Below are 14,585 nucleotides of genomic sequence, written 5' to 3'. Positions count from 1 at the left end.
TCTGGCTGTGGAGACTCTAGCTTTGGATTTTAGGAAATATTTATGCCTGCACAGTTTGTCTAAAGTGAGGTTCGTTTTTGTTTCATTTAATTATGTACATAGGAAAAGAAACTATGTTGATTATTGAGAGCAATGCCTGAAATCTTGCCTGTTCCTACGTCTATAACTGAGATAAGATATATTGAGATAATGAAGAATGGGTTACCTGACAGAGAATGCATGGGATCAGAATGACCTTGGGACAAAGCTACTATGAGGGTGGTTGAGAAAAAATAAACATTATTAAGTTTGTCTTTGAGGCATTTAGAAGCAGAGCCATGTAATTTAGCTATGCCTTAGATGTGTGACAGCATGATTATACAAGGGGAAAGTGTGTGTGTGTGTGTGTGTGTGTGTGTGTGTGTGTGTGTGTGTGTGTGTGTGTGTGTGTGTGTGTGTGTGTGTGCAAATGGGGATGGTGGAACCAGAGACAATGGTGGAATTATTTATATAGTGGAAGTATCTGATATTATCCACGAGGATTTTAAAGAGAAGAGGGCCAAGTAATAACCTTATGTGAAACCAGTGGCAACTGATCATTTTGCTCTTGTAGCAGAGTTCTGTTTTTCTATTTTGGTTCTGTTCTTTAGGCAGATGTTGTACCATCCAATAGTGTTTAGTAAAAAGCATGTGTTCTCAGAATTCAGTATAAATCTGTTGCATGAAACCATATCAAAAACTAAAGTATAAGTCCAAGACTGTTACATCTGAAAGTTTTTCATTGTGAAGTTCACCTCAGATATTTTCAACCAGGCCAAGAAAAGTCACGCCGGTTCCATGACTGTGTCTAAACTCTACTCAGTGTGTGACAGCAGATTTTTACATACTCCAAAAGTTGTGCGTGGATTTTTCCCATGTTGTTTAATACTTGTGATCTGATGGTAGCTGTTACAGAAAGTGAAAGGGACACTTTTATGTACAAAAATCAGAAGGGACTGTTTTCTACAACAAGGCATAATATCCTTCAAGATGGATCTGTTAATGAACATAGTGACTGGGTAGGCAATGTTGGGTCAGTAATTTTTAAAACATCTGGTGGGAGGTTGTCTGTGGTTGGCATGCCTGGTCTGATTCTTATGAGAAAAGTATCAACAGGGCAAAAAGGTGTGTGTGTGTGGGGGGGGGGGGGGGGGCTTCCCAAGCAGACAGCTGTATACCATGCACTAGAATGAAATTGGTGATTGGCTTTTGTGCAACATCAAAAAAAGTGCTTGGAGAAGTTGCCAGCTATTGTGGCATCATTGAGCTGTGGAAGGGGCAACAGCATATGTATTCAACCAGGGTGAATGAGACAGTCAGCTGAATTCAGGAAATACAGTGCACTAATAAACAGCAATCCAATAAGAAGCAACTAAAATATAATAGAAAAAGTTTGTGTGCAATGAGTTAACACAATTTAAAGGTTCACAACAACAGAAATAGGCTTACAACACTAACTTACCTAAGCACACAGTATATATTATAAAACTGTCCCTTATCATAACCGTGTTATTGAATGTTTGAGAAATGGATGATATAAAGTTCACCTCAAGATCTCCATGTTGTTCAGCACTTCAGGACAAACGTGACCAATCAGCGAACATATAATTACTCAGTCATTATAAGACAGACCAGGTCATAATTCTTTTTTAGCACATAGAGTGTTACATGCTCATTAGACTATCAGATACAAAAGGACAAAGAGAGAGGGGAAAAGTCATAGGAGGGCCATGTGTTTTACAGGTTTGAGGGAAAAAAAAAACAATGAGCTGTGTGTGGAAAAAACTTGCAAGGCTTTATCTTTATGTCTATCACTGAAAGTAGCAACTCGTTTCAGAGTAAGAATTAAAGTCTTGCTTGACTTACTCTATTCATAGTTTTTTTTTTTGTTTACAAAATATAATTATTGTTTATAAATTGCAAAAGCTGAATGTGGTTCTGTATAATTTTATAGCTTTAAAGCTGTAGCATACTTAATGTTTTGTACATGCAACTTTAGCTGTTCCAATGTAGTAAGCTGCTCCAAGTACTACAATATAAAGAAAAAATGAAACCAGGAGTGCAGTGTGTTCTACAGCTTTGAAAGTTGTAACATACTTACTATTGCCTCCTAGACTACAGCCAGTGGCAACGCATATCTCATTCTATAACAGCTTTCAAGGTTGTGAAACATTTCTTGCTGCCACATAGAAAAAGGAAGTGTGGCAGTATGCAGTGCATTACAGCTTTTAAAAATATTTGAGCTTCCCACTACTAGTCTCTGTTAGCCATTGTTAATGGCCCAGAATGAGACAAGTATTTAGCAGCACAAAATGTAATTAAAGCACCATTTTAAGTATCTTTTTTAAATCATAAAGGTGTATAACACATTTCCCTGATTTCAAACTAAGTTCCATGTACAATACAAAGATTATAACACAACTGCTATCTAACAATGCCAGGTTATCATAGACTGAACACATCAACAAAGTTTGTTTGGTTTTCAAAATAATGCAAGGAAGAACAGCTGATTACCAGGTATAGGAATGCACAAGGTCATGGAAAGATATTTTTTGATTATATTGTTTTTGAAATCTGTACATATGTTTGCATCTCCTGTTTTATAAATTATGCACATTGTTAATAAATTAAGAAGTTTAGCTAGCAACTGTACTGCTTCATGAGGATGTACATCTATGTTATGGTTAAATCACTGCTTTTGATCGTAGTTGTTACGTACGATGATAGTACACCATTATCCTTAGACATGTTTAATTTTCTCACTGGTCTGCAGATGTGTGTAATTTTATATATAATAAAATATGCAAAAATGAGAGATTTAAAATATATATTAACACCATTTTACATAAGTGAGTGTTGACTTTTCAGTAAGTCTTGTTCTAAGCAGGTATCTCCCAATGAAGAGCCATAGAAATCTATGAGCCAGGTTGTCATTTTTTCCTCAAAGAACATGAACTTACTTTCCATCCATTTACACCCTTATAGCCAAACCCTTATTTTATACAGATAGTACCATGTAATGCTTCAAGAACTTCCTTTGACATGAGGGGGGCCTCTTCTTTTACTGTTGGTCAGATGTAGCCACGGCAGAGCTGGAAGTGGTAGGTGGGAGATGACAAAGGTCCTTTATACAGGACCTCATTATCCATATACTATCAAACAGCTGAAACTGAGCATCTAGCGACTCATTTCTGACCTACTCCATGACTGAGGACAATCTGTGCTATGCCACTCTTTGTATGTACATACTCAAGCCTGCATCCCTAGCTAGAGTGTCAGCACAGTCAGATGTAATGGGAGCTCTTTTTAATTTCTCCAAATCTTTTGGGTTTCTTATACTATGATGGGAATGGACCCCCCACATTCCTAAGTCAAAATACAATTAAAGTTCATGAAATTAGTATTGTTTCAATCTTTGATGTCAGCCAAAATTGCTCTTTGCAGCACCGCAATGTGCCCATTAATGACTCCTGCAAATTGTATGGGTTTACATATATTGGTAACATATCTAAGGATGATTGTAAATTCATTTTTATAAGACCTGTTGCTCCTACTGCTACTGAAACTGTCTGGGTATCTTTCTTCCACATTGCTTTTGTTTCTGCCTGCAGATCCTGATATTTTATGACTTTGTGTCTCTCTGTATGCAAGACACTGTAGTCATTGAGTGTGGGAGCTTCAATGATCAATGCTATTCTTGTCTTCTTTTCTTGGACCACTACATCCAGTTTTCTAGCATCTATCTTTTGAACTGTTGGTAATGGATGATCCCTTGTGATGCAGACTTAATTTTCAATGATGCTTTGTGGCTCATGTTTCCAGTGTTTTTCAGCCACTTTAATACCATAATGTTTGCACAATCCTCAGTGCAACAGTCTCGCCACATTATTATGTCTTTCAGTATACAGTCCTTCTGCCATGAGTATGTCGCAACCAGCAAACAGGTGTGCAACTATTTCCAATTCAGTTTTACAAGACCTACATTTGTCTGTTTCTCCCACATGCTCAATGGACTTTATAAACCGTGTATGCAGCCCACTATCTTGGGTCGCCAATACTGACCTTCCATTTCTTGGTTTAAATTCGTCTCTCCTTAACCATTCCTGTGTTCATTCCTGATCAACATGAGGTTCTTCCAGAAGTTTTCTATACTTGCAACTATATTTATGCTTTTTCCACATTTCTTGCCTTCTCATCTGATCCTTCACCTAATATTCTTTCTTTTGTTTTTGGTGCATTCAGTTGCTGCCTCATTTTTATCTCCTTCTGGGTTGATTTCCATTCCTGCTTGACGCCGATAAACTTATGCTAGATTAGGCAGAGAAGTCATCTTAGATTTATTCTCCTCATGTTTCAAAACTTTACTATGTTTGGGTCTTGTGAGGTCAGCAGATATGTGTAGAGTCCCACAATTGCAGATCTACACATATAATCTATTTCAAGGACGCCCATCCCTCCTTCTGAATGGGGAATATATAATCTTGGTATGCACTGATTTTTATGAATCATTTGGTGAGCATGAAGCTTCCTTCTTGTTTTCCTTTCTAATCTATGCAACATATTTTGGAGTCAGTCAATCACTCCAAAACTGTAAGTTAGCACAGGAAGAGCAAACTGGTTTACAGCTTGGACTTTGTTCCCAGATGTTAGTGCTGTTTTCAGGATTCAAGTCTTCTGAAGTATTTCTTACTAAGTTTTATTTGCATTTGTTCATATTTTTTTGTTGATCCTTCATCAATTCCCAAATATTTATACACTCCTTCTTGCTCAAGTTCTTTTATATCGCATTTTTGTCCCAAACTGATGTTTTCCTGGTGTTGCATTTTTCCTACTTTAAAGGTTGCTTTTGCACATTTATCAAAGCCAAATGACATTCTTATATCATCTGAAAAGTTTTGACAACTTACAGTTGTGCTTTGAATTCCCCATGATGAGCTATACAGTTTCAAATCATCGACAAAGAGAAGATGAAAAGTATTTACACTTTGTTGTTTTCCAGGAGCCAGAGTATAGCCATGGCCTACGCTGTTAAGTAGACAGTGTAATGGGTTAAGGGCAAGACAGAACAGCAGCAGTGACAAAGAGTCACCCTGGAATACCCCCCTTTGAATTTTTACCCCTGGGATAATAATTTGTCCTTTATCATGGCTTAATTGCAAGGTGGTCTGCCACTGTTTCATGGTCACTGTAATGTAGTTGATTAGTGTAGGATGTATCTTATACATTTTTAAGCACTCTTTTATCCATGAATGTAGAATACTATCAAATGCTTTTTTGTAGTCAATCCATGCCATACTTTACTCTTCCCTTTTTTGCAGTTTTCTACTATAACTTTATTTAACAATAAATGATCCTTTGTTCCATATGAGTTTCTTTTATTGTCCTTTTGTTCTACTGCCACAATTGAGTTTTCTTCTAAATGACTATAAACTCTGTCAGCATCAATTCACATGTATAGTTTATTTCGTCGGAAGGCAAGTTATTGGTCTATAATTTTTAGTGTAGTTTGCAGGTTCACTCTTAAGTAAGAGCATTGTTTTTCCTGTTGCTAACCAGGTTGGTGTCTTTTCAGGGTGTGCATACAAATAGTTCTTTCTCATGGCTAAATCTTTGTGCAAAGATGTTAAAACTTTCAACCAAAAGTTAGGTACTGCATCTGGGCCTGCAGTTTTCCAAATAGTGGCTTTTCTTAACTTTGTTTCAATCTCTCTCTGGGTATTACTTCATCCCATTTCATATCCTATACCTTTAAACCACTTATTCTTTTTTAACTTCTTCTATCCATTTAGCGTCTTTGTTATGTTCCATAGGCTCTTCATAGATACCTCTCCAAAATGTATCTATTTTTTGTTTTTTTTGGTGGTCTTGCAGTTCCTTTTACCTTGTTTCCAAATTCTCTATAAATCTTTTTTGGGTCATCAATAAATTGCTTATTTTGTACTTTTACTTTATATTTAACTGCGTATCTTCTACGTGTTTCAACTTGTACTGAGATTTTTAATCTGTTATTTGTGATAGTACATGATAGATCCTGGTCTGTTCTAATTCTACACACTGCTTTCATCACGTTTATCTTTCTTAGTATTTTTGTTGATCTGTTCCCTCTTCTATATTCTTCTAACAGTGACACTTCTTGTCTTAACTGCGTTAGCATTTTCTCTGTTTGATACCTCCATGATGATATTCGATTTCTCCCCTTCCTTTCATAGGTTCATAGGTTCATATGTGTGTACTAGGTTAATAGCCCTGAGGCCTTTACAAGCCTAGCCATAGGATTACTCTGGCATCGTGCCACCCGACCTTACCCCTTTCCCTCACTACCCTGGGTTCTTGTGGTAGAACTTTATCAGTTATTAATTTAACTGCACAGTAATATACCCTGTTTACTTCTATTATACCTTTATAGACAGTCCTAATTAATGTGTTCTTTCATTTTATCAAACTTATGACTTTTTGGGTTTTTCTGACCTTCTGCAGTCTATTTCTTTCATTGATCTTAGTATACAGTGGATATAAAAAGTTTACACACCCCTGTTAAAATACCAGGTTTTTGTGATATAAAAAATGAGACCACAATAAATCATTTCAAAACTGTTCCCACCTTTAATGTGACCTATAACCTTTGCAATTCAATTGAAAAACAAACAAATCTGTTAAGTGAAAAATAAAAAAATAAAAATCATACAATACGCTGGTTGCATAAGTGTGCACACCCTTAAACTAATACTTTGTTGTGTGTGCACAACCTTAAATACTTTGTTGAAGCACCTTTTGATTTAATTACATCATTCAGTCTTCTTGGGTACACACTTGCCATCAATTAAAGAGACTGTGATTAACCCCAAATAAAGTTCAGCTGTACTAGTAGCATTTTCCTGACATTTACTCAGTTGCCTGCTACAGCAAAAGTCATGGTTCACAGAGAGCTTACAAAGCATCAAAGGGATCTCATTGTTGGAAGGTATCAGTCATGAGAAGGGTACAAAAAATTTTCCACAGCATTGGATATACCATGGGACACAGTGAAGACAGTCATCAAAATGTTGAGAAAATATGGGACAACAGGGACGTTGCAAAGAACTGGAAGTCCCTCCAAATATGATGAAAGAGAAGATGAAAACTGGTCAGGGAGGCTGCCAAGAGACCTACAGAAACAATGAAGGAGCTTCAGGAATTTCTGGCAAGTACTGGTTGTGTACTACATGTGATAATCTCTCGTACTCTCCATATGTCTGGACCGTGGGGTACGTTTGCAAGACAGAAGCCTTTTCTTATACAGAAAAATATCCAGGCCAAGCTAAAATTTGCAAAACAATACATCAAGTCTCCCAAAAGCATGTGAGAAAATGTGTCATGGTTTGACGAGACCAAGGTTGAACTTTTTGGCCACAATTCTTCCGCACTCCTGCATATGCAGTGGTGAAACTAGCAGCCCTGGTGATACGAGCAAAAACACGGGCCATTCTCTGATCTGTTCCTGTCAGATTCCATTATGGCAGTATCTTGTATATGCAGCTAAAAGCTCTACCTGCCACCCTCCATCTCCAGCAAGAACCCAACCTGAAGCTAAACGAGCAGTCCCTGTCAGATTCCATTAAGGTAGTATATTGTATAGGTGGCTTAAAGTTCTACCTGCCACCCTCCCTCTCCAGCAAGAACCCAACCTGAAGCTAAATGGGCAGTCTTTGCACTGGAGAACCCTGCCCTATCTAGCTGACCCTTATTGCCAGGCTAACACTCCTAGTCTTTAACCTAGTGCTTAACTCAACCCACTTTCTCCAACAACCCCAGTAAGCCTAGGTTGTACCTACACCAGCTTTCCCTCTCTGCTCCTTGCTCAACCTCTAACTATCTCAGAGCTTTCTCAAAAACACGGTTTACTCGATCTTCTGGTTGCCTCCATTCTCCTGTTTCTGGAACTTACATTCCCGTCTCCACCTGCTAGTACCTTGCCTCAGTTTTTCTTTTTTCTCCCTGTTTCTCATAATAGCCCTATAGTTTGTCAGGTGAAATGCCTGAGGCTGCTCATAAGGCCTTACTAGTGTGACTCTGAGAGCTGTCTCAGGTATTTTGTATTTCACCTGACAAACTAATAGCTCAGCATTACTACCATGCTATATTTTAATGGGATAGACACTAACGCTTCATGAATGGGTAGTCATAACTGTATGCTACCAGACCCTGTGCTAATGATACCCATACAGAGAATTCTCCACTGAATTGACACTACTTAGTGGTTGCAGTCGCCAATTGTTTGAAAGTTAAAGCACTGTTGTACTTCCTGGTCTTTATCTAGCCTTATTTAACCTAGCTGAAAAGAGTCTATATTATTTTATTATTGTTATACCTGTGCTGTCCTGCTGTGGCTCCTTGTCAAACCCATTTTATCTCCCCTTTTAGTCGTTGTATATGCGACTAAAAGCTCTACCTGCCACCCACCCTGTCTAGCAAGAACCCAACCTGAAGCTAAACAAGCAGTCCCTCTTGTATTCCATTAAGGCAGTGTATGTTCACTAGTGGGCACTGTGGTACTGTACTTGTACTGGAGAAACCTGCCCTAGCTAGTTGCCCCTTATTGACAGGCTGCTAACACTCCTAGGCTTTAACTCACCCCACTTTCTCCAACATCCCCAGTTAGCCTAGGTCATACCTGCACCAGCTGTCCTTCCCTGCTCCTCGTTCAACCTCTAACTATCTCAGCACTTTCTCTAAAACACGGATTACTCAGTCTTTTGGTTGCCTCCATTCTCCAGTTTCTGGAACTTACATCGCCATCTGCAAGTACCTTGCCACCATTTTTCTTTTTACTTTCTGTTTCTTATACTAGCCCTATCAGCTCTTCTCCCCTCTCCTATTATATTTTTCTCTCCCTTCCTCCTATTAACAGTAATGTTCTTGCTGCAAAGTTACTTGCCTGTCTGTCTCTGTATCTGACACACTCCCTAGCTCTACAGAACTCCCCCTCTGCTTCTGTACTTGCAAAACTGTTACTATAATTCTTACCTGACTGATTGTCTCTGAAGGGCCCTGAGTCCTGTCCCTGGGTCAACCCACTCCATTCGCTCAAGCTGCGTTCGGACTCACTACGCTGCCTTACCCTACCCCCATTCTCACAAACCCCACTTTCCTTTCACTTATACCTAGTCTAACCACACCCCTACCACACCACAACCAATCCTCACTACCTTCCCAAACCCCCCTGCAGTACCTAGCTACCAAGTCCTCTCCTCTCATTCTCCAATTACCTTTCCATCCTCAACCCCTCCCAACTACCATGTGTTACCTCTACACCATTCTCACTAATACTCTGCTCCTCCACTTTCTATACCTCACCAACAACTCCACCCCCTACTCACTCCATGTCAAATACTTCCAATCACCTACACTCCCACACCATTCTCAACTCTACACTTATAGTAACATAAGCCCTCAACTCTTCAACCACTCAACCTCTCTCCTCTCTCCTCTCAAACACCTACATACCCAAACTTCTACATCCCCAACATCCAAATACATCACACTAACAAACAAACTTAAACTTCTTCTCCTCCACTCCATTACCCAAATAAAACTTCAAGCTGACAGCCATCCCAATCCAGGCCCCAACAATAGTTATACACAACACATGCTATCTTCTTCAAGCCGCACTCCTACTACCTGTACTCAGTCTATTTCTCACAAACATCCCTACCCCCCTCAAAAGCCTCTAAGTCTGATCTACTCCTGTTAAACTTCAACCTACGTAGCATCATAAACAAGATCAATGAATTCCATGCTACCCTATCCACCTACTCACCAGATATAGCTGTGTTAACAGAAACCTGGTTAAAGGCCCACATTAGGGAGAGTGAAATCCTAACAACAGGCTATAACATCATAAGAGCAGACAGAATCAACAAATGTGGAGGTGGCATTGCAGTTATGTTTAAAAATACCCTCAAGGTAGCCCAACTAAACTGTAATCCTCCCAATGTACCCAACTCTGAAATATTAATTACCCACATTGAAATCAACCCCAACAAAGCAATAATAATAATAATCACCACCTACCTCCCTCCCAGCAAAAACCTTCCCACTATAGAATACCTACTATCCTGTGCAGCTACTAAATTTACCTAAGAAACAATTGTTCTTTGTGACTTCAACTTAAATTGGCACTTCTGCACTACTAGTAACTCATCCAACTTTATTAATCTCTTCAACTTCACCCAAACAATAAACTGCCCAACTCGTGTTGACAAATGCTCTAATAAGCAGTCACCATTCGACTGGATCCTAACAAACCAAACCTAGGCTTCATGGCCGGATGCCTACCTGACTCCCTCAGTGACCATGGTCCAAACTTTCTATATAGAAAACATGTGTATACCCAAGCAACATCCTCTACAAATACATCATTACCAAGAAAACTTTCCTCCCCACTACGTTCAACCTTCTACTACAACAATGTAAGTGGTCCCCACTTAAGCACCTAAAATTAGATGAGGCTGTTCAGTATTTTAATGAAACCTTCCTCACACATCTTAACAATCTAGCCCCTACCAGAAAAGTTCATACTAAGACCAAGCCCCTCCTATGGCTAACCAAATAATCCAAACTACTAATGAGACGTTGAGACACACTTGGTCAGCTTATCATACATCCAAAAACAAGTCTGTCCTCCTTAACTACCAACAACTAAGAAAAGTAACTAAAAAACAAATAAAAAGAGACAAACAAGTATACTTCCTATCCTGTCAGCAAAACAATCAAAACAGCCCTCAAAAATTCTGGCTTTCCATCAACCAACGCCTAAACTCAGGGCGTACCTCTACCCCATTCCTGTTACGTCAAACATCTCTGACCCTGTCTCTGTCTCAACTCAATTCAACACCCACTTCATCAACACTGTCACCTTCCTTCTACACAAACAACCAACCAGGCCACTCACTATCCCCACCCCAACCATAGACAATCTCAGCCCTTTCTCCTTCTCACCCATACAAACTAAGTACATAAAAACTCTCTTGTCCAAATTCAAACCATGCTGCATAGCTGCAGATAAACTCCCTAATGAATTTCTGAAACTTGCAGCCCCTTCAAATGCATACCCCATTTAAATCCTGATCAGTCACTCTATTAAAGAACAGTATATCCCACTCATATGGAAAATATCTAATATTATACCTCTCCATAAAGGTGGCCCCACCAAAGAACTAACCAACTATCATCCCATAGCCATACTTCCCACCTCACAAATTGTTAGAAAAATGTATTCCCAACCAACTCATAAACTACTTCCTTAACAATAACCTCGTTTCCAACTCTCAGCATGGTTTCAGACCTAAGCACAGTACCAGCATAGCCCTCCTTACCTTCAATAACACCATCCACCACCTCATGAATGAAGGCCTGCATGTCTCCTACATATTCCTCATCATGTCTAAAGCCTTTGACGCTGTATCCCACCAACTTCTACTAAATAAGCTAGCCTCCTATGGCCTTAGTTTGTCCTCACTAACTTGGTTCCACAGCTATATTTCCAACTGTCAACAAGCTACAAAGTGGGAAAACTCTCTTTCCTCCCTACTCCCCAACTCTGTGGGTGTACCCCAAGCGTCCATTCATGGTCCACTCCTCTTCATCATATTCACAAACAACCTCAGTACAGCAGCCCAACATGCCTCCATAGTGCAATATGCATATGATGCTATCCTTATCTGTTCAGCCCCCTCACCCCAAGAACTCCAACTAAAAATGCAATCTTCTTTCCAGAACACTGAATCCTACTTCTCCGAATACCAACTAATTTTAAATCCCAATAAAACCAAAATCATAGTTTTCAGTAACAAAAAACCCAAGACTTCCCCACCCCCTCTATCAATCATCTCTGAAAACGATACCAATATCACCGCCACTAACCACAAAAAAACTTTTAGGTGTTACCATAGAAGACAACCTTAAATACAACATACATATTGCCCAAAACATCAAAAAAGTCCACATCAAACAATGGACCCTTTACAGGGCCAAACCATTTCTAACTCCCAGTGTCAGGGTAGGCACTGCTCGCACACACCTTCTATCTACCCTTCTCTATGGCTCTCTTATAATTACTAATCTTTGAAAATCTGTCCTCAACAATCTTGAATCATGTTACAATAAGATTGCTAAATTTGCCGCTAATCACCCGCACAGATCACACCACTGCTCAGCTCTTTCAGTATTAAATTGGCTAGAGCTAACCAATCTCCTATCTCTCAATCAGCTGTCCTTAGCCCATAATATAATCCAACATCCCAACAACTGCCCTGACATCTCCTCTTTAGTTCAACCTAATACTAATAGCAGACCCCTCAGGTCTTCCAACAAGCTCCTGCTAAAGGTATCCCACTCCCACAACCAACATGGCAACCCCCTCTATTCACACAAAATAGCCAAACTCTGGAACACCCTTCTAGACACAATAACAAAAGACCTAGTACATGACCAATTCAAATCACTCTTTAAGGAACACCTTTTAAAACAGTGGCTGTCCTCCTGCCACTCTCCAGGTTAATCTGTTTCCCCACTCTTATTCTACCTCTCTCACCATGCCTTCTAACATTATCCTACATGCATTCTAGTGTTTTGCTCAGCTGTACTGTAACTTATATAGTCCTACAAATTGCAATATATCTGCTGCCACTTAGCTTTTACCGTAACAGTGATTGCACAGTTCTACTGATTGCATTACATTTACTGCTTCTTGATTGTGTTGTACTAATGACTGTATTGTACTGCTCTTGAGTTTTTTTCTCCCTGAGTCTTCAGTATATATAGGACCTTGCATTGTACTGTCTCTTGATCCTGTAAATAATTCTGTTGTACTAATGTTTGCTGTCACCACATTTTTGTTTGATGTATATATCACTGTCGATCACTTCTCCCTGGGTCTCCACTGAAAACGAGCCTCTAGCCCAGTCGGACATACCCGGTCAATAAATGTAATAAATAAAAAATAAAATTCCAAAAGGTACATTTGGGGCAAAAACAACACTTCACATCACCAAAAGAACATCACTCCCACGGTGCAGCATGGTGGTGGCACTATCATGCTTTGGGGTTGCTTTTTTTCAGCTGGAACGGGGGCTTTAGTCAAGGTGGAGGGAATTATGAACAGTAACAAATACCAGTCACTTTTGTCCCAAAACCTTCAGGTGTCTGCTAGAAAGCTGAAGATGAAGAGGAATTTCACCTTTCAACATGACAATGACCCAAGCATACAACCAAATCAACTAAAGAATGGCTTTACCAGAAAAAAATTTAAAGTTTTGGAATGGCCCAGACAGAGTCCAGATCTAAATCCAATGGAAAGTCTGTGGGGTGACCTGAAGAGGGCTGTGCACAAGTGATGCCCTCACAATCTGATAGATTTGAGCACTTTTGCAAGGAAGAGTTGGCAAATATTGCCAAGTCAAGATGTGTCATGCTGATAAGACTCCTACCCAAGAAGACTGAATGCTGTAATTAAATCAAAATGTGCTTCAACAAAGTATTAATTTAAGGGTGTGCACACACAAAGTATTAGTTTAAGGGTGTGCACACTTATGCAACCAGCGTATTGTGCATTTTTTATTTTTTATATTTTTTCCCCTAGCAGATTTGTTTGTTTTTCAATTGAATTGTACAGGTTATAGGTCACATTAAAGGAGGGAAAAGTTCTGAAATTATTTATTGTGGTCTCATTTTTTATATCACAAAAACCTGGCATTTTAACAGGGGCGTGTAAACTTTTTATATCCGCTGTATCTATGTCTATTAAATCAAGCAACTCTTCTCTTAGCTCATTTTCTTCCAAAATGATGGCACATACTTTGTTTTGCAATTCCTGCAAGGATTCTATAGAAATTATACAGCATCTTTCTGTGCCACATTCTCTTCAATTTCATCTTTGTGCCATCCGTTGCTCTATCATATGGGAACTCACTGGCCTATCACTCCTCAACATTGACTGCATCAGTTTCCACAGTTTCATGTTCCTTCTCTTACTGTCTAGCTTCAAATGAATGTTTATACTGGTTTCCCGTGGAAGGCTCCAAATTATATTCATATGTCACCTGACCAATTGCTTCCTGTTCCACTGGTTTCTCTTTAATTTGATTATCTATTACTCTATCCTGTTGTGGTGCTTTCTGAATTAGATTTTCTACACTGAATCCTTCACTTCACAGGTACTCCATAACCCCAGTTTCTATTTCTTTAACTTCTGCATTACTAATCTCCTTTTCTACTTTTCCTCTTTGTCTTCTTATTTTTTGTACTGTAAAGTTGTCCACATCTGGATTCCTTTGCCTGTATTTCTCTTCAAATACCTTTGGTGCTGCTCTTTTTGTATTGGTTAGCTTTGTTTTCTCCTCTGCATAAATAGTACACCATATTAAATCTCTTTTTCCTTCCCATGTCCACATTTCTTCTTCAGATGTTTGCTGAGCTTCCTGTTTCTCTCTGCTTTGGGGACTCACTCCATCCTGCTGTGATGTAACCTTCTAAACCAAATCCTTCACTTTGCACATACTCAATAACTTCAGCTTCTATTTTTTTTTAAC

General features: G+C 39.1%; 1 protein-coding gene across 1 annotated transcript in view; it reads right to left on the bottom strand.

Annotated features, from left to right (window-relative positions):
• SLCO2B1 (solute carrier organic anion transporter family member 2B1) overlaps positions 1–14,585 on the bottom strand; it is a 1,297,574-nt gene that overhangs the window by 126,463 nt on the left and 1,156,526 nt on the right. The gene's annotated exons all lie outside the window — the stretch shown is intronic.

The sequence above is a fragment of the Protopterus annectens genome, chromosome 5.part0 (assembly GCF_019279795.1).
Source record: "Protopterus annectens isolate FY-2018-M chromosome 5.part0, PAN1.0, whole genome shotgun sequence".
Lineage (NCBI taxonomy): Eukaryota > Metazoa > Chordata > Ceratodontiformes > Protopteridae > Protopterus > Protopterus annectens.
Note: the sequence above shows the minus strand (reverse complement) of the source record. Positions and strands in the feature narration are given on the sequence as shown.